Genomic DNA, 19,655 nt, shown 5'->3' with positions numbered 1-19,655 from the left:
GACCATATGGTAGGATACTACCCAGAGAGTGAAGATGGTGCTAATTGTGTGTGAATGAATGCAATGACTGAGGTAAAGCCCTATGAAACCGTATTTTCGTATTGAAAGCTATTTGAATCCTGATTATTGTTATTATTAGACTAAAATATAACTAGATGAATAGAGAGAGAGATAAAGCTGTGGACTAATATCCCAGTAGACTAAAAGACTAAAAGTAACAGATAATGTGGATAAATGTCTTTATAACGGGCATTAGTGCGCCAAACTTGGGTTTTAGACCCAGGACTTCTTAATCGCTATTACTATTTTTCAAAAGAAATGCTTCAAGATCCTTGATTCAAGTCGATCTCATAAAGCCACTGCTCTACCTTAGACTCAGCCCCCTCCTCTTTTTTACTGGGAAAAAGTTGATGCCCGTTTGGATTTCTGTAAGAGCTTTTATGAGATTTGTATCAAGGTTATAGTAGCATTTCTTTCAAAATAATGTTAATAGCTCGTTTATCTGTTTGTTTATCTATCAGCTCATTTACATGAACAAGTTTTATTCCTTTTCTTGTAAAGCAAAGAGTTTATGTTTGAAAGTTAATTCAACATCATTTTCTCTGCAATAGACATGGGGGGGGGGTCTACTTTTTTTTAATAGTAACTATTAAAGATATTCTGTAATTACATAATAATCTGGTTTGGTGCCGTAGAGCGTACATAGATAGGAAAATATACAAGTATTAGGGTGCGTTCAAGCGATTTTTTGAAGCTAGAATCACAAACATTAATCACAAATCAAAACGGCATTACAAAACACGCTTACTGTGGGAGATCGTTCAAGCGATTATCCATCAACGCTGATTCTCGCTTATTTCAAGCTCATCCACTATACGCATCACACTGCCTAGTTTGACCCAGGACCCGGGAATGTGTTCACAGTCGACTGTCAGCCAAACCGGAAGCAGGCCAGGATAATGACGTCTTGGAATCATGATTGAGAACTCTGTTGCGTTCAAGCGATTTTTAGCATCATGTTACAGAACGCATCTTTTTCAGCGCTTTCATACTTATGCTTTGAAACACGTTTATTTTTACGACAGACGAAAAATCGCATGAACGTAACCATGTCTTAAACTAAACGTCTTTGAAAAACGTGTTTCTATGCTAAAAAAGTGTCGCTTGAAGGCACCCTAAGTAACATGGAATAATTCTTTTTTTCAAAGCTGCTGTATGTTGCTGTTGTAAATCAAAACATGTCATTCTCAATTTGATGGGGATCACTGTTAGAGGAAGTAATATGGATGACATTATGCTTGAGCATCTAATGACACTTAATGTATCGAAAAATGACATTTCGTGCACATTGTCTTATTTAGGACCTTGTCTGCTAGCTAGATCCCTTCTGTAATTATTTTTGTTATGTCTCCGCCCTCCTCTACTAAATTAACTCATATCCTGCCATGAGACTGCTAGCGCGCTATTGTTATAGTGCTCTGTGCACGCGAGCGCGCTATCGATTGAATGCCACGTTCATGCTAGCGAGCCACCGCTACTCTGCTTTGTGCACGCAAGGGCGCATATGTAATAACAGTCATTGTTCATGCCCATTGCACCGTGCTGAGTGGTTTTGCAGCGCTATTGAAAGTACCATCGCGTGCATCAGATTATCGGCTTTGGATTACGCGTCTTTGTATACAACAGTCAGATTGGATTTTCTCGAGTAATTTAGTGATTTGTTTTTTGTAAAGATTTAAATAACACGCGCTTGAACCAACCTTAAAATTAACTTGGCACACAGGAGATTTGTGGCTGGCACAATAGGGATTAGCACTGTGGCACTGGGTGCATTGTATGGGTGGCAGCTTAAGAGTTAAGGGTAGATTCATATAGAAGACGCATATGTCTTATGATATCCAATGTTAGTTTTGCTTGTTTTCTTATTCATTTCCTCATAGAGGGACATTTATAATGCAGATACTTTTTTTTAAACAGTTAGTACTATTCATGTGGTTACATTATGAAAGAAACTGTCTAGAAATGATTGTTGAAGGGTTAAATTTACCTAAATATTCATTACAATGATAGGTTTTTGAATGATCATGATGTACAGAAATCGACCCTCTCTTGCTGGACAGCACATGCACTGAACGCAGAAATGGGAAAAACCTCACAAGTTTGGTCCAAACTTCTCAGCTATTTCTCAGTTGTCAATGGGTACCTGGCGATTGCTGGGGTATGAATAATTGCGTGGGACCTCAGGAAGAACAACATTGAAGCTGACGAGGCTTCCCTGGGTAAACAAAAGGATTTTTAATTTTGTATTATTTTATAGTACTAAAAATGTTTGTAATTATCCACCATAATAGCAGAGATGCAAGTTTATAACACAACAATGTCTACTTGTACCTGCAGCCTGGAGACTGACAAAACTGATTTCCACATTGCTAGGGTTATGGATTTGAATTATTACATAATCCAGTCTATTATGTTTTTTTTCTTCAGACAAAACACATCCCCTTCCCAGTTTAGCTTGGAAAATGTGCTTCAGGGATCATCTCATTAAAGTTTTAAGGTCTAGGCTCGCAGTAAATTTATGCAACTATGCAGCATTTTATAGATTGAATGAACAGTATGAAGCCATTTCTGTATGCAATTAAAAATCACACGTAGTTCTTGATAAAAAAGAATCCTGAAGAAAATCTTAGCATCATTCATATTTTATGTACTAAGATTTCATGATTTATGTCTCCCCTGAAGCTTTATTGCTCTACTAAAATTACATTCACAATATAAGTTTTAATGGTGTTACCGTATTGATGTTATCTCTTTTATTTCAAAAAAATACTTTAAAGGTAAAGACCAGTTTTGGAAACGCCCCCCCCCCCCCCCTCAAAAAAATGAAATAGAAGCTCTTATTACCAATCATGTGAAAGATTTTTTTTTTTACTAATACGCAATGATACAAATGTTGCCGGGAAATCACCTACTAATTGATATATTTGGTAAATTATTATAACTATCTGGACCGGATAGATATCGTGCACGTGACCCGTAGTCCCATATACATCTTTCTGTGTACAGTGCTTGTAACTTTACCAAGACTGGGCCAAATTTCTTATCATTTTGATAATTCCAGAACCTTGCAGTACAATATGCTAGATGATCAACCTTTTCTGATCGATTCCACAACGTTTCTTTCGCAATGCAATTGCATGACCAGAACTGGTCTTTACCTTTAATGTGTCTTTTACAAATAAAGTCAGTCTTGACATGCAGTACTCATGACTGGTCGGTAAATGCGGTCTACCTGGAAGGAAAATGATGATTTCCTCAGAGTGACAAATATGTTTCTTTGGAATCAGAAGTTTGTTAACTCTAAACTAAAGGGGTTGGGTAACTTTGCATCAGATTCTTAAACTAAATTCTGGACATAGCTCATGCTGCCATGATAATTATAAACCTTTAGGTCAGTCAGGACCCCCATGACTTTACAAGCCGATCGCCTGTCTGATTATCAAGATATTTATGATTGGAAATCGAAATTTCATTAACCGTTTCCCTAACGGTTTTTATAACACTACAGTCTATAGGGGAAAGTGAGTATGGTAAATCCGGTCACTCAAAGATTTTTTCTTTTTGAGGCTTTTCATGATCATTTTGAAGCGCAATTTTTATTAGGGCTTCAATATTACACCATATCACAGACACTGATAACCCATAGGGCCGTGCATCTCAGATTTAACATTGTTAAACGATGCCTTTAAAGTATACAAGTTAATGCCCTTCTGGCTCCAAACAGACAGTTTGAAAGTGGTTTGGCATGAGCCTCCCAGGTCCGGCAGCCAGCCATCCATCATCATCATCGTCTGTCCGTCTGAGGTTTTTGAAGCTTTTTTGACTTTTTCATGGAGGAGCCGAAAGAATGGGGTCGGATGTGTTGACGGAGAAGCGTGTAACAAGCTTGTGAGGATGACCGATTGTAAGCTGATTATCAGATGTGTAGGAGGGACTAATTATGTGTTGATTTCATCAAATGTGCAGCCTTCTTTTCACAGGCATACATGTATTAGTGGTGGTGGTAAAACCTGACATATATAGTGAGTGCCTCTCTATAGAGGGCTACTACGTTGAAGTAGCTCCTTTTCTTGTTTCACTCTCTTGGGAAAATAAAGAGTTTTAGAATAGCCAGTTGTGTTTAAAGGCTAAGTACACTCCAAAAATATTTTGCTTTTAATAGAAGAAAACAAAATATTGAATGGTGTTGTTGGGGCTTAAAAGTGATTATGAAAACCATAATTCACTTGCTGATCTAGTACATATTTTTCTAAACTTTATCTCTGGAGGGTCGATGAAGAAAATAATTTAAAATACAATAATGTGTACTGGACATGTATGACGTGTGCTGCAGGGATGGTAATGTTAAATAGTTATTTTACCAAAATAAAGACATTCTAACTTTTGCTTTGATAACAAGTCGAAATGTGATATATTTAGGAATATGTGCCATTAGTGAAAACTGGGCTTGAAACATTTGCTTTCCGTGTGCATTATGGGGGTCTGCACAAATAATTTGACGTAACGAGATTAGCGAGGTGGAGGTCAAAAGAAAAAATAAATATTAAAAATAGAATGTAAAAAACAGGAGGGGCTAAAATTAGAGTGGGCATAAATGACAGATTAACGTATGGCTAGACAGTGCATTAGCCCCACTGGATGTCATTCAGCAGCATAACTAAAAGATATCATTAGAACCGGAGGTAGAGGGGGGTAGTTAATATAGTCGGTTAGAGGCATTTACGCTTAGCAGTCGCGTGAATTAAAGATATATGTGTGTGATGTGATGAAGGCTATATTTAATGTTGTACATAGTATTTGGAGGGAGATTTGAGCTAGTCTAGTGGTTGGTTTGTGTATTCGATCTGTTTTAACCAACCAGGGGGGTGTTTCATAAAGAGTTCGTAAAGTTACGCATGACTTTACGAATGACTTGTATATGAAGTGCCAGGTAGGATGCCCAAAGTTTTTTCTGATATTTCCAATAACCTCAATTAAATTATGGCAAAAAATATACTTGGCATTAAAAATGGTTGTTATGATAAGAATGTTAATCTACATCTGCACAGTTCAACTTAATAAATAATAATCAATAATGATTGAGCATCCCATTTGGCTTTTCATATACAAGTCGTTCGTAAAGTCATGCGTAACTTTTCGAACAGCTTTATGAAACACCCCCCAGGGTCCAATTTGATCTTAGTAACGTCTTTCAAGTAGTGGTGTTTAAGGTCATTTTGAGATACAAATTATAAAAATCTGATAAAGCATGCAAAAGTGAACTCACAAAGAAACCCACATTTAAAATCAAAGCCGACTGTATGATGTTGGCAGTCCTTCCCAAACCTCATGGAATTGTAAATTTTAGCTGTACTATATTCCAAAACTAATATAAATAGATCAATAGATATATGTAAGAATACATTTTTTTAAAGAAATCTGTAATAAAAACTATTAGATTATGTGTGACAGTCTTTAAAAATTGAATGTCAAGCACTGAAGAAAGAAAAAACTCTGCCGAGACCCTCATTTATTGTAATATTGGATCCAAATAATGTTGATTAGTGTTTGACTAGTCTTGAGTCTGTCTCAGTTGCTTTTTTTCACACATGCACTATCAAGTTTCATGTTGTAGCCTGTGCCAGGAGACTGGGGAGGGGGGGGGGGGGACAGGATAAGATAGGCCAATCTCGGTGTGCGCTACACAAATGTCATATGATCTGAAAAAACAAACAGGCAGATGGCAATGTGGTTGGAGAGAACATGGGATAATTTTTAAAAACGTGAACTATAGAAGCTTGCACAAGGGCGGCATGTTTAGGTAGCATTACGCAAACTCTCTCATTCAACACTGTGTGACTCTAGAGACCTCGGAGAGGCAGTATTTGTAATTAGTAGTGGAAAGTACATGGACGAGGCAATAGGGTAGAGTTAATTCTGCAACGTAGCTGCCTTGCTGAAAAGCGTTGTGATGGCAGGGAATTGTGATTGGTTGTTATCCCCTTCTACTACCACCAAGAATACACAATACTCCAATCTGATTGTTTTTCCCAGGGATGAACTGTATCCTCTGTTGAGAACCAGAAGGGTGTAAGTTCATTTGAGACGTTTGAGCGATAAGACATGAGATTAGAAAGGCGTTAATGTGATTCAGAGATGGGGACCTTCTCGTCTGGTTCGCAATTACTTTATTTGAGAACCATCTGGTAAACTTGTTTAAAGGACAGACGAGTTGATACTCTCTTGGCATGAAGAAATATCTGCTTCCGATTCAAATAGAATGTTAAAAAATGAAGAAGATCATGTCGATTACACAGAAACTCCTCAGTTGTATTATTCCATCAAGAACAACAACTACTTCAAGTTAATTGTTTGCACTGCAGCAAGAAAATATAAATTGAAAGGAATATTAGAAACACACAGATTAAGGGGAAAGACTAGGAGAGAAAAAGAGATAATTTGAAGAAAGTAGAAGAACTTGACGTTCATTCACCAAACCTTAAGGGGGAATTGATATGCCCTGAAAACCACAGTAGGAAAGAAAAGAAAAAAGGGAGAAATAATGTGTCTATTTCAAATAGAACAGAAGAAAATGAGGAAGATCTGGTTGATTACACTGAAACTTCTCAGTTGTAAAATTGCAGCAAGAACAACAACTATAAATGAATTATTTGCGGAGCACGAAAATGTAAATTGAAAGGAACATTAGAAATGTAAAGATTGCGGGGAAAGGCTGGGAGGGAGGAAGATGAGGAGATTTTATGAAAAAGAACATTCAAAGAAAGTAGAAGAATTTTGAGTTCATTCACCGAACCCTAAGGGAGAATAAATATGCCCTGAAGACAAGAGGAGGACAGAAAGGATGAAAGAATGAGAGGAAGGAAAGAGAAAGAGACCAGAGGGGAGAGAGGAAAAGAAGAGGGTTGATACAATAAGAGAGAGATAGAAGGAAAGTGTGTGACGAGGGAGGGTAACAACAGGAAGAGAGGAGGGGGGGGGGGGTAGAGGTACAAGTAAGTAAGATAGAGAGAAAAGGCAAAGACATAGGAAGAGAGGGAAGGTGAGGAGATATATGAAAGGAAGAGAGTGAGAGAGATTGAGAAGGTACATGAAAGAAACAAAAAAGAAAGAGGGAATTTAAATCATTTGGAATTTATTCACCAACCCTGAAGAAAAAATGAACATCGCCTGAAAACTGAGAGAGAGAGAGGGAGAGATTAGGATAGAGAGGGAGAGAGCAAGAGAAGACGATGGATTATTTTCTTCATTACAAATGCTCTCTTGAGCCTTACAATACATGCTTCCATTTTGAGGCAGAAAATGCCATGATGTTATCCAACATCGAGATAATAATTGGTTCAGTCATTATGCCCTCGGGCTATGATAAAGCTTGAATTAAAGGATAGGAAATTAAGTGGAGATGGAATTTGCTGATCCCAAGAGCACTTCTGAAATGAAAATTCAATCGTGATCGAGACATTCCCATCAAATCTATGACCTAATTTGATGCCGTTTTCAAAGCATGCATTTAGATTTTCGTAAACATGTGCTTTATTTCCAATTATAATATCCTTTCTCTATCTGTTATGCAGATCTATGCTTTATGCTTTCAATGAGGATGTTTTCCTGGGAATTTTCTCTCGCTCTCTTTCTCACCTTTTATGATATGTTTCCTGATCTCCTTTTCAGATATTTTGTCCTGTAATACTGTACATGTACTTCATGTATACACCATTTCTTTCAAGTATGTGGGTTCTAATATCCTTAGGTCATTATCTCTCTGTCACTGTTTTTCTTTGTCTTCTAATTTAGCTCTCCCTCCCTCCCTCCCTCTCTTTCTCTCTCTCTCTCTCTCCCATCCCCTCCCCATCTCTCTCCTCCCAGACTTTTCCTTTGGGCTCATCCCCTTGTGTTAGACTCCTAATATAATCTCCCTTGCCTGGATGCTCCCCCTCAGGCTGCGACGGAAGGTTCACTGACCGGACGACGAAAGAACACGAATGATTTTTACGTGTGACTCACCAGATATGAAAATATTGGTTAATATTGTTTGTGATTTATATCTCATTTCACTTTCTCCTTCCTTCAATTACGGCTCCCCCAAAGCCCGAGAGAGAGGAGAGTACACTAAAGCTGGAAAACCACACCCTGAAATAAAGCCAAATCATTTTCCTTTCCACTGGTAATCGAGATAAAAAGATGCGGTGTGCAAGGGTCTGTCTGACTCATTTTTTTTCTAAATGTATTTCTTCTTCTGATTTCATTGCTTTCAATATTCATCTCCATGTACAGGGATGTAGTTCATTGAAAATCCATTATTAGGGAGAGGAGGTGGAGAAATACGAAAGAAGAAAAAGGGAAAAAAGATGGAGTGAAAGAGAATTTTTTTTTTTCTTTCATGTTTTGAAAAATATTTTGAACTTGTTTGATAAGATTCTCAGAAAGTGGAAAGAATGTAAAATATAGTAGAGCATCAAGGGAAGAACGATGTACGCAATCTGGTTTGTGAAGCCACGTTCAAACATGAATAAATGAATAGATTAAATAAATTTTTGTTTAATGAATGGCAGATGGGGTTTAAGAAGTAGCTGTGCATAATAAAGGCCCTTACATATAACAATTTATACATCTGGGCCCCATTTCACAAAACTTGTCATCAGTGACAAATGACAATTCTTGTTATAAGCTACTGAAATCCTTGCTTCTGATTGGTTATCAGCAGATTTGTCACTGACTTTTGTCTTTTGTCATTGAAAAAAGGCTTTGTGAAACGGGTCCCTGTTGTAAGATACAAAGTTATCAAGCACACCATAGGTAAACTTGAGTCATTTATTTTGCCGTTTTAGATGTTTTAGATGGCTCATCCTGTTATTTTAAAAGGCTGCATGGTTTACAAAAAACACTTTTATTTACAGGTGTCTACAAATTTGTTAATCTCAATTCTGATTTTTGTCCACAATAATTTTTCTTTTGTCCAGGATATGAACTCTTAGTCTAAACTTAGTCACCAATATAAGTCTAACTTTCAAGTGTGGATAGGTTCCCTAAGTAATGAATTCAAAAACAAAAACATTTGACAGCTTGATTTTGTTCACATTACTGAATTTCTTTATCCCCCCTCTCTCTCCCTCTCTCTCTCTCTCTCTCTCTCTCTTTCTCTCTCTCTCTCTCTCCATCTCTCTCTATCTCTCTCTCTCTCCATCTCTCTCTCTCATTCACTCACCATATATACATGCATGATCGAGGACAATGACACTAAAATCAATTACATTTTTTCCCCTTTGGCCATCTTTTCACAGACAGGCATTAACTGGGGGAAGAAGGAAAAAAAACAAAAAAACAGGGCTCACATTTGTTTTCCTTCCCAGACCCCAGACAGACTGTCAGAGTATGTCTGCATTATTCTTCTTTTATTTTTATCCCATCGCATCCCAACCTTAACATCAGCCGACGATGACATGTAGATCACAAGATTCATCATAGATACTCCAATAATGATGGAGGATTAATATGCCATTTACAGTCCAATCGAAGAAGTGATTTTCAGCCTGCCGTTTCCGCTTTGTGACGGAAATGCTAAAAGTCGGGATCACTCAGCTATAGGAGGGATTATCTCAACTTGTATTGCCTACAACAACCAGAAAAAGGCGGAAAAGAGAGGGATTAGGGTTGTTTACCGATGTTGGATAAAATAAGACGTTAATCCTTTTTGAGATGTTACGGAGGAAGATTAGTCCAAAGTGGAAAAAAAAGCTAGAGATTCCAATATTTATTCATCCCTGTTGAACTTAGTAAAACGAGGACATTCCCAAACCTCTCTCATCCCAATTAATTACTTTTTATTTTGATATTCCAAGTTTGATGTAAGTCTGAATGTTAAAGGTAAAGATCAGTTTGGAAACACCCCCCTCTCAAAAAATGGAATGGAAGCTCTTTTTACCAATCATGTGAAAGAATATGTTTTGACTAATATGTGATGATATAAATGTTGCCGGGAAACCGCCTACTAATTAATATATTTGGTAAATCATTATATCTATCTGGACCGGATAGATATCGCACAAGTGACCTGTAGTCCCATATACATCTTTCTGTGTACAGTGCTTGTAACTTTATCAAGACTGTGGGGTGTAGTCCCATATGCATCTTTCTGTGTACAGTGCTTGTAACTTTATCAAGACTGGGCCAAATTTCTTATCATTTTGATGATTCCAAAACCTTGCAGTACACACCAATACTTATATTCTAGATGATCAAGCTTTTCTGATTGATTCCACAACATTTCTTTCACAATGCAATCGCATGACCATAACTGGTCTTTATCTTTAACTTTGTCATCATACATGATAGCATATAGTAACAAATGTAATAGTCTATTTTTATAGCAAAACAGGAACAGTGAGGAAGCAAAATCTTTGAGACGCTTCTTCATTGTTGACAATCCGAATGGTGCATTTTGCATGCTCTTATAGCATTTAAAGCCCCACTGCACTACTTATAGCTACTTGCGCCCTCTATATAGCAAACAATTCCTAAGCAGTGACTATTGGTCCCCCATGGTTCCCTTTTAATTGAGAGCTGATTTGATGAGATAACCACCTGTCAGGGACCATACAGGGAGGTCTAATCCCTCCTGGCCAAACTAGTGCAGATAGGCTTTAAACGGGACCCCCCAAAATGCATTTTATTTACTTTGTACCTGATTTTGTAGGCAATGTCAAGTCATGTGTCCTTCTTTGTTTTGTCTATATTGTTATTATTATTTTTTTTATGATGTTTTATTTTTTGTCTTAGAATTTTACAACAGAAAAAAGTAAATTGTTTCCAAACTTTCTTTTTACATATTAGGTGTCAAAGCCATGTGAAAAATGCCTTGTTCATTTGTTTTAGAATTTTGCAAAAGAAAAAGAAAATTGTTTCCAAACTTTCTAAATGTCTAGTTCATTTTAACATTCATTCTTTAGAGTACTAATGACCCTAGAAAATTAACAAGAGTTGACAGTTCTCTGATTCTCATTGCTTCCATGCCATCTGTGAAAGCAATTTGGATCCTTAGAACGGTTGAAGAAGTCATTCTCACTTCTTCTCAGCCCAGTTTTCAATCAGGAATTAGAAACGGCAGGATTGTGACAGATTGTGTCATTAATTTTTGTGATCATGATGAAAGGTGATTATTAGTTTCTTCTCCATCAACCACACCCTACTATGGGATATTCAAACCTTATATCTGTAGTTCTTTTTTTTTTTTTTAAAGAAGCCAGGTTTTATATTGTAATTTTGAGCTTTCTCAAAGATTTGATGCGAACAGTGAACTATAAACTCTTTGCTGACTGTGCCAGGGCTCCTCACTTAAATACAGAGGCCCGGTGCGCACCAGCCCCTCAAATTGCACAGGAGCACCAAAATTGCACATCAGCCCCTCAAATTGCACATCAGCCCCTCAAATTGCACATGAGCCCCTCAAATTGCACATGAGCCCCAAAATTGGACATGAGCCCCAAAATTTAATGGATAATCAAAATTTCATTTCAGACTATAATTATGGTAGAAAACTGTATATTCTATAAAAGACAAACGGAACATGTCTAACTGCAAATATGTCTCCAGACAGAGGAATGAGCTTCACATTCAATGCTTACACCGTCCGTCATGACAAGTCGATCCTCTCGCCTGTGGGGTTCTTTTGATCGTGATGGAACATCCATTTTCATTAGTCCATTCTTCAAACAGTAAAGCTCTCAATCAGTTCAAGCTCTACCACACCCAGGTACCTCCCTGCACTGGTAAGGTATAGCCGCAGGAAACTAATGATATTAGGTTAATATCACTCAGATCGTCTGCCAAATTGGACTTGATGCATATCCTTTAATACACTTTTTAGCACCCTTATGGCTTTCAACAGACAATGAAAAAAAAAAAGTATATTAGAGTGGAATTAACAAAAGCAAAAAGCAAAAAGTGATGCAACCCTAGAGGAAAAAAAAGATAATTGGTATACTTTGACATAATGTTGTTTCACAAAGAAAAACATCCAACAAGAAGTCCCACAAACAAAAATGTAATGTTTACATTAAAAATTATATATGGGCCAAATTTGTCATGGGATGGTTCACAATGTACTCCTAAATGATGCAAGAATAAAATATAACTTTTGAAAACAAAAAGTGACTTTCAAAGCAGCCTCAAAAAATTGAGATAACAATTTTGTTCAACAATCAGGACTTTCATCAGTACAGCTTTGAATGAGTCGGTCTTGAAAATTGAGGTGATTGGTATAAAATTCTGTTTGACTAAACTCCTTTCTCACTTGGTGAGTAGACGTCTCTAATTAGTAAGATGATGAGAAAGATGGTTATTTAACAGTACTATTTACATGTATGGGCAGGTCATCCATCGTAAAAAAAACGTATGCCTATTAAAGAAATGTGCTGCATTCATAATGTAATTTTTCACAATCAAGGTTCAAGAAAATCCAGGCTTCTTGAAAACTGTGCAAGCCCCTTTAAAAAGACATTGAGTGTTAAATTGAGGTAAAATTTCCTCAATCGAAAATATAAATTGTTGGAAGTTTTTTAGTACCGGTACAGAGCAAATGAGAGGGGAGCTCACAAGATACTCACAGAGTTTTCAGTCTGTGTTTGATCGATCGCATCTTCAAAAATTCATTAGTTTCTTATCTTTAATTGGTTTTCGCTAAATCTTTCACTAAGCCGTTTCTCTCATTTTTCTGCTTCTACCGAAACCAACTTAATATCAGGGTGAACTTCCCCTTTAAATGCATCCCACATGATATGAAAGTTTAATCAGGAATGTAGCAGGTTTCATCCTTGGAATTTCGTCATGTACCTGTAAGAATAGAAAGTGATTAAGACATGGGACGTTTCTTGATCAGGTTCCCCTGCAGGTATCTATGTTGATGGATTGAAGCACCGCCAGCAATTCCGCCGCCAAGACAAGAAAACAGATAGATTGTACGTCCTGATAATAATAATAATAAAACATGCTATTGTGATGTATCCTTTTGACTGGAGAGAGAGAGATTGGGTGGATTGAAAGGGAGGCTCCGGAGCTTCTTTCTTTCTCCCTCCACACCTATCTGTTGCTTTGCTACACCTTGTTTCCTTGAACGCACACAAAAGAATCACACCTTCCAGACAGTCCCAAGGGACTCCAGAAGTCACTAGATATGTTTTCATTACCGAGACGTTGTCTTCGTCCGGGAAGATCATTCCATCAGCTGGGTTTTCAGGGCCAGCGTTCACACCCCACCGTTGTCGTCGTCGAGAATACCAACTTGAGAAATTTCTTTGAAAGCTCTGCTTGTCATGTTGAGCGTACAGTATGATGTGGCCATGACAGATGACGTTCATAGATGTCTAAAAGATGAGCATTGGTAAATTGTTATACCAGGATAAAGGTTTAATAGTAAAGTGTATGCTTCGGTTATCTCTATCCCTCACTCTGTATGCACGCTTTAAGCCATAACATTTGGCAAATTATCAGAAACTCTCCTCCAAAGATAATCCTGAGGGAGTTTTGTAGCGTACAGTAGATTCAGTATTGTCAACACAGGGTTCTGTCAATTGTGTTGAATGAGCACAGAGAAGAGGCAATACTTTTAAGCAATTACCCCTCCTAGGCACTTAACTGAAAGGGTTGCTAATCAGTTGAATCTATCGCAACACCATCTATCCATCACAAAGTTACCATCTCCTATAACCATTATATATTGAGAGTTGTGATCGGTATCAAACAAAAGTTTACTCTGAAACCAAACTCCAATAAAAAAAAAAAAAACTCTTTCTCAAGAAGAGGCTGTGTTCATACTAAACAAACCTCTGTAAGATGTTTAAATTTTGCAAAGTATCGCAAAGTTTCCTTGAAAGGTTGCAAAAACCTTTTCATAAATTCTTTATTTGGCTTGCTTCTATGTCAGTATCAAACAAAAGTTTACTCTGAAACCAAACTCCAATAATACAAAAAATTAAAAAAATCAATTTTTTTTCTCAAGAAGAGGCTGTGTTCAAACTAAACAACCTAGATGTTCAAATTTTGCAAAGTATCGCAAAGTTTCCTTGAAAGGTTGCAAAAACCTTTTCATAAATTCTTTATTTGGCTTGCTTCTATGTCAGTATCACACAAAAGTTTACTCTGAAACCAAACTCCAATAATACAAAAAATTAAAAAAATCAATTTTTTCTCAAGAAGAGGCTGTGTTCAAACTAAACAACCTAGATGTTCAAATTTTGCAAAGTATCGCAAAGTTTCCTTGAAAGGTTGCAAAAACCTTTTCATAAATTCTTTATTTGGCTTGCTTCTATGTCAGTATCACACAAAAGTTTACTCTGAAACCAAACTCCAATAATACAAAAAATTAAAAAAATCAATTTTTTCTCAAGAAGAGGCTGTGTTCAAACTAAACAACCTAGATGTTCAAATTTTGCAAAGTATCGCAAAGTTTCCTTGAAAGGTTGCAAAAACCTTTTCATAAATTCTTTATTTGGCTTGCTTCTATGTAACGAAAACATGTCAAGGGACCAGGGCACATTCAATGTATACCCAAGAAAGGACAATAAAGGATCCTTCTTCCTCGGGGTGTCTTGAAGGGGGAGGGGGAGGGGGAAGGGGTGGGTGGGCATCACGTTTGCAATCTGCTTATGTTACAAATCCAACTGAGAGCATGTTATCAGACAACGTACATGATACTAGTCTTATTCTTCCTCACTTTATTCATTTTTTTCTTTCTTTTCTTTGGTCGTGTGTAATAATACCAGGTCCAACGCGATATGTATTCTTTGTCCTTTCCAGCTAAATTATTGTCTTTGGAAACTTGTAGACAACACCAAGCGCGAGAGATAAAGAGAGAGAAAGAAGAAGAAGGTGAGAGAAAAATGACAAAGAAAGATGATGCGATGTGAGAAAAAGGTAGAATTGACAGCGAGAAGGGAAAAATGAGGGGAAATAGAAAGGGGAAGGGGCTGTGGGTTATTATTTGTATTTGCTATGTACATGTAGCTTTGAAACCTAAATTAACTAATATATGTGTTTGGTTTGTCGTCTGCTAAAAAAGTGGTTTCTTGTATAGCGCTCATGCCTGTCAGACTTGACACTTCTGACCCTTCACCATTATTTTGCTGGCTTTAGCGCGGCTGCCATTACGGCGCTCTAGCATTTCAAGGAATTTGTTCCTGCCAGGTACCCATCTAACTCAACTTAGTTGAGTGTGGCAAACATAGATTAATGTCTTGCCAAATGACATTAGTGCTGCTGCAGGACTCGAACTGCGTACCATGTGATCCACTGTCCGGCGACTTCTCCTCTAGACCACGAAACCTCCAAAAGCTACAATAGTTTGAGTGCTGTGAATAAGTACCCTTCTGTCTCACTAGACAGTATATCATGCTGGATTTTTTGCCTCATGATCGAGGTTGAGATGCATTAAAGAGAGGGTTGAGTTCTGGGAAGAGAGGAAAAATAATTTGTTGGCGTTATCATAGTATTATGCAAGTGTGGAGGAACATCAGATAAAAAATGTTCCCTGAAAAGCATGGCTCTTCAAATGCTTTCATATTCTAAATATGGAATGTAACAACATAAAAATCAGGACAGATTTTTATGCCACATGTTTGTGCAGTCCCATATACATCTTTCTGTGTACAGTGCTTGTAAATTTTTCAAGACTGAGCAAAATATCTCGAGCTGATTTCTCAAGGTCGAGTTTCAAGTTTCAAGGTCGAATCACGGGCTGATGAAGACGCGATTTGTAACTTCGGGATTATTTCCCAAATCAGAAATGGCAGGCTATTTAGCAATCTCGAGATGATGAAGACGTGCCTACTGTTACTCTATCGACCTTCCTACTCCAGGGATTGCTGTCTCAAAGCAGGGTACTGAGCAGATATCCTTCCTTGATGGTTCTAAGGGTGTTCTGATATGTTTGTTCCTCTCAGATGAACCTGCTTGGGGACGAATTAGTCTAGATGCATTTAGATAGAGATAAAGAGATCCAGCCAAAGCAAAAGAAGATTACTGTTTTTATGCCTATCTCCGTCCCATTCTACAGGCATGTACTTGTGTATGCATGTATGTAGGCTTTGCCTAAGACGAGGCATCTTGTCTCTCTTGCTGCCACAGTTTTGGTTTAAAGATCTTCCCGTGCTGTCTGCTATTCCATCTGGTTGCCACACCTTTTGCTCATATGCTCCCATTTACTTTTAGTGGGAAAATGAAAAATATGTAGTTCATGTGCAAGGCAAAATGAAAATAAGCTGAAAATACCTACAAAGGTTTTATAGGATAGGACAGAATCAATTAATACGTACAAATATTAAGTTACTCTAACTGAAGTAGGTCATTATTCCTCAGTGAAGGAGTTGTCCAACACTGCACACCCTTTTTTTAACTTTATGATTTGATATTTCAAGTTCACTGCAAATTTATTGATCAGACCAATACCTTGATTGGTTGCTTGGTTTTGTCAGGCTATTGGTTTATCGATTAATGAATGATTGATTGACTGATTGATTGATTCAACGAGTGATTCATTCATTCATTGAGTGGATAATATCTCATCGTTAGAATTTAAAGATAAAGTTGAGTTCTGATCATGCGATTGCATTGTGAAAAGGATCAGAAAAGGTTGATCATCCAGCATATACGTATTGGTATGTACTGCAAGATTCTGGAATCATCAAAATGATAAGAAATTTGGCCGAGTCTTCGTAAAGTTACAAGCACTGTACACAGAAAGATGTATATGGGACTACGCACATGTGCACGACACATGCATATTATCTATTTGGTCCCAATAGATAAACTAATTTACCAAATATATCAATTAGTTGGCGGTTTCCAGGAAAAATTGTTATCATCATGTATTAGTCAAAACATATTCTTTCACATGATTGGTAATAAAGAGCTTCTATTTCATTTTTTGAGAGGGGCCGTTTCCAAAACTGGTCTTTACCTTTAAGATGCATGAGAGTGGATGAAGTCATTAATAAAAATCTCAGTAATTTCCAGTATAGGTACAAGCTTCAGATATGAAGTGTCAAATTTATTAAACATTCCAGTTGCTTTAATTTGTACATGTATTTAAACATCCTCCAATATTCTCTTCATAACATCCGACGTCTTACTAACTATAATCACCCATGCGTTGTGTTACCGTCATTCTAAAGACAATCCCAGCTTCCGAATCCTGGATGGTATCTTGTATCATCTTATGAATGATGAATGATTGCCTACCCAGCGCAGGGCACCTAGAGGGATTGATGTTCCGCAGACGAGGCTTTCTTAAAAGGTTCAGACAGTACTCACGCTAAAGGACTCGTCTACGATGATAAGATAATGTTTTTTCTGTGTCTGCACATCCTTTCTCCATTTCTGCTTTGTCTCCTTTTTTTCTGTTTTTATCCTTTTTTGTTATTTGCTTTAGCATGTATTGTCTAATTCAAACCCTTTCTTGTTTGGGTTCCTTTAAAGGGCCCATGACAACGAAATACAAGTGTATTCCTGTTGGTGTGCAGTCCTGCATACATCTCATATTTCGATATGTAAACTTCTAAATTTGTTTCATAGATTTTGAAATATTTTTTGAAATATTTGTTTTTCAAACTTGCTAAGCTCCACCCCAAGAACCTCCAGATCTCATGCCCCTTGTGACATCATCTGTCAGTCATCAATGAGCTAACTTGGGGAAAGTGGTATGTATCTTTGCCAAAGTCGACCACCTGTTACAACACGTAATACAATAGCAACATACAAGTTGCTATGTCAGAAATGTCAGACTAAAATTGGGAAAATTTGAATAAGAAGTATTTCTTCATTCTGGGGTTTCATGGGAAAGGACTCTCCCATTTAAAAATAAGTGCATTTAATTGGCAGTGAAAAACCTGGGCCCTGTTTCATAAAACTTTTCATCAATAACAAATGCTAAAACTTCTATGACAAATTTGCTCTCAACCAATCAAATGCCACAATTTCAGTAGCTTAAAACAGTTATGGTAACTTGCTGTTGATACTTGTTTTATGAAACAGGGTCCAGATTTTGCAGAAGCAGATGATTACTGAGATTCGTAGGTCTATTTGTGTTTTGATACCGGTGTGTTTGGATATGTTTCCAACCATACTGTACACATTATTTATTTGTACTCTTGAACATAAATGTAGAATGTTAATTTGATTTCATTCCACGAAAATGTCCCATCCTTACAGGAACTCAGTTTTATGCAACTTCGGACAGTCTGTTGTTTGACTGTTATTAGTCTGGACAACCAGATTATTGCACAATGAATAATTCAGAATTTGGCTTTCAGAGAAGTGTCTCTCAATGTCATGTCTCTCAATATCAATGGGAAACATTTTTAAAGCTGAAGTTGAGTAACTAGTCGTGCAATTACAAGGTGAAAGAAACTGTCTGGAAGCAATTGAAAAAGGTTGATTTTGTAGTATGTATACTGTTAGGTTTTGCAATGATGAAAAGGAAGTTAATTAACTTGATCCTGATGAAACCTGGGTATATGGGACTGCACACAAGTATGACATAAAAGTTTGGTCCAAACTTTTGAGCTATTTGACATCATGTTTTTAAAATGAGGGCATTTGAAGTGTATTCCTTTTCAATGTGGCATGTCTTTGACAATGTTTTTCCAAGCCGACATACAAATAAAGCAAAAGCTCACAAATTACTTTTCACTTTTACACAGAACTCGATCGTCTCTTTAAAGGATGTCTCCATTCTGAACTCTGCATAATATTATTCTAGCCCGTTAGAGTACCTGGTCGTCCTAAGCAGATATTATTACTCGTGATTTCCCCGAAGTCGCAACCTAGAGACTCTGGGATGGATTGCAGGATTTTAGGGGTTTGTCTGCAACAAAGTGGTCAGGGAAACAGATGCATAATGCATGCAGGGCTTAATAGGGGGTTTGTTTTACTTTATCACATTATTTGTGCAGCGAGATCAGGCCCTTGCATTCAGATGCAGACAATTAAATATTTTGTTACAGATGAAATAGAGACGGAATATCCGAGGGGAGGAGGAGGAGACGGCTCACAGATTCTGGGAATATTCAAAATCTAATCAGTAACCCTAGAGGAGAGTGGAGACTTGGTTTGAAGAAATACTGTGCCTGGGTGTGGTGAGCGATTCAGCTAAGATGGGGAGAAAAAAAACATCCAAAATATAGAATCGGGGAAAATGTCGCAGGGGCAAAAGCAGTGAAAAGCAATCAATAAATCAACACAATCAAGCGTTAGAAAAGCTGAAACATACTTAAAGCCCCACTGTCCTACTTGTACATTTGTAGCTACTTGCTCCCTCTATATAGAAAACTTCCACAATCGGTGCCTGTTGGTCCCCAAAGGTCCTCTTTTTCTTATGTTAGTTGAGAGCTGAGTTGATGAGATAGCCACCTGTCAGTGACCTGGCTGGGTGGTCTAATCCCTTCTGGCCCAGTAGTATTGACGGTCTTTAAGTGTCCATCCCCATATTAATAAATGAATTTGTGAATGAATGAATAATTGAGTTAATGATTAAATAAGCAAATAAATACATGAAATAAATAAGGGAATAGATATTGGCTCTTCCTTTGTAAAAATAAAAAATATCATAC

Source organism: Strongylocentrotus purpuratus, unplaced genomic scaffold (genome assembly GCF_000002235.5).
Source record: "Strongylocentrotus purpuratus isolate Spur 01 unplaced genomic scaffold, Spur_5.0 spur5_scaffold_8, whole genome shotgun sequence".
Lineage (NCBI taxonomy): Eukaryota > Metazoa > Echinodermata > Echinoidea > Camarodonta > Strongylocentrotidae > Strongylocentrotus > Strongylocentrotus purpuratus.
Note: the sequence above shows the minus strand (reverse complement) of the source record.